General features: G+C 35.1%; 1 pseudogene; it reads left to right on the forward strand.

Moving 5' to 3' along the window:
* Window positions 1-2017, forward strand: part of LOC107694409 (protein phosphatase 1K, mitochondrial-like) — a 21320-nt pseudogene extending 19303 nt beyond the window's left edge.
* Window positions 2018-2510: the final 493 nt, after the last annotated feature.

Genomic DNA, 2510 nt, shown 5'->3' on the forward strand with positions numbered 1-2510 from the left:
TAAAGGGTTAGTTCACCCAAAAATGAAAATTCTGTCATTAATTACTCACTCTCATGTTGTTCCAAACCCGTAAGAATTGTTGAATAAAGTCGTTATTTTTGTTTTCTTTGTGCACAAAAAAGTATTCTCATAGCTTCATAAAATTACAGTTGAACCACTGATGTCACATGGATTATTTGAACGATGTCCTTGCTACTTTTCTGAGCCTTGATCGTGTAAGGATCCTTGCTGTCTATGGAGGGTCAGAGAGCTCTCAGAATGCATCAAAAATATATTAATTTGTGTTCCGAAGGTTTGGAATGACATGAGGGTGAGTAATTAATGACAGAATTTTCATTTTTGGGTGAACAATCCGTTTAAGTGACATGAAACATAGAATGGAGCTAAATTCCATGCGCAAAAATTGTCAAATCTGTTCTCATTGTTCCCTCACGTCTGTAGTTGCAGCACGCTCACGACTCTTTCCTGGTTCTCACCACCGACGGCATCAACTTCATCATGACCAACCAGGAGATCTGTGACGTCATCAACCAGTGCCACGACCCCACCGAGGCGGCAAACGTCATTGCTGAGCAGGTTTAGAAACTTAAATCATAATCTGACAAAGTAAAAATGGGATACTGAAGTTATTCTGCCCATCATTTGAATGAGGTATAACTTTGTTGTAGGGCTGTCAAAATGGCTGAAAAACTACATTTGAATTTTGTACTTAAATATTATCAACATTCGAATTACATTCAAATTGAAAAGGCATAATTTCAGTTAGGGGGAAAAAAGCTTTTGGCTTCTCTCCTGAGGCCATAAGAGGGCGCATCGTGCAAAATATTACTAATGCACATTTATTCAAAGTAATAAAATAACATGACTATCTTTGAACAAAGTGCATAATATTTAAAATAATGTTTCTAAACCAAATATAATTAAGTTGCATAAACAATTAGAAACAAAACAGCATCATGTATGTATGTATGTTTGTATAATTTAATACAAAGGACCGAAAACCAATAACAAAGAGTACTTTTTTCATTTAAAAGCATGAGATGAAGTGGGATGGGGAAAAAAACGCCATAAAGTCTCGAGACGTGTTTTTTTAAAAGTTGAACTTACATTAATTCATAATTGCGAGACACGAGTGCAACAGTGATAGATGACCCTATAGAAAATTCAATAAATATGCATTCTGTGCGAATGGCTTGGTTTCAGTTTTGCCGTAGACCTTCTCCGCACTGATTTTCTTTTTTCCGCAATATTTTGAATGAGCAGCGCTGCATCTAGTGGGTTTAACTGGATAGGCTAACAAAAGCATTAAAATGCAATGACATCTACATCGACAACGCATCTTGTGCGCCACTGATAAGGCTGCCTGATGCACACCTAAAATTCGAAAGCAACGTTTTTGCATTCGAATGTGGATTTTTATTTTAAATTCGACAAATATTCGAAATTCGAATTTTTATTTGACAGCCCTACTTTGTTGCACGACGGTGTAAGATTCCTCTTCGTAAAGTTGAGTTTGTGTTGTTCAGGCTCTGCAGTACGGCTCGGAGGACAACAGCACAGTCATTGTCGTCCCGTTTGGAGCCTGGGGAAAACATCAGAACGCCGAATATACGTACGACATGAGCCGAAACGTCACCTCCATCGGCTGCTGGTACTAACGGTGGTCAAAAGATCATCTCAACATGAGAAAAACACTCCCAGTTAACAACCAAACCTCATAGTAAACAAAAGTCCAACCATATGAACTCCAGTCTGAAGATCATGAAAACAACTTTTCTTCTGCAACTTTACATCCTAAAAGAGAGTAAAGGTGGTGGATTATTATTTATTGTTAGGGAACACTCATTGCGTTAAATAATTACGTCATTCTTTCACGAAACATCAGAAGAATGAATTCTGTGTAAATTGTCAACATTGAATAAGGCCCATCAAACAAAAGTGAAGCCCTATGAAACAGATTAATGATAATATCAGATTCATTCATTTTCTTTCCAATATAAATCTAGAGCAAATAGGTCTGTATATTTGTATCTATGGGTCTTTATAACTTTTATTTATTGGCTGAAACTATATATTAGTATGCTAGTATTGAATATAAAAGTAACTTGTGAAATATACCAACCCATACCTGTGCACACCCATTCAATAAATAGTTAATGTATCATAATAATAATAGTAATTATTATAATTATATTAAATAGTAATTGTTTTTTTATTGATGTTGTATTTTGTATTTTAAACAATTGACTGGTTTTATCTGACTAATTGTTAATTTACATGACAACAATGTTCTAAAAATGTAAATGCGTTTTTGAAAAGTTTTATTTTGAAAATGTTGTCAATCCTTATTTACACGGACCAAAAACGCTGTATTATTCATGCCAGGCCAGTAGTTGGCGATGTAACTTTGTGAAATACACACATAATGCGCATACCGTTTTTGCAAATTTGCATTTTGTAATTTTTTTGCACTCTAAAACCCATTATCAAGGTGCATCACATTTACCGTT

This window comes from Sinocyclocheilus anshuiensis, unplaced genomic scaffold (assembly GCF_001515605.1).
Source record: "Sinocyclocheilus anshuiensis isolate Anshui unplaced genomic scaffold, SAMN03320099.WGS_v1.1 scaffold1826, whole genome shotgun sequence".
In the NCBI taxonomy this organism is placed as follows: domain Eukaryota; kingdom Metazoa; phylum Chordata; class Actinopteri; order Cypriniformes; family Cyprinidae; genus Sinocyclocheilus; species Sinocyclocheilus anshuiensis.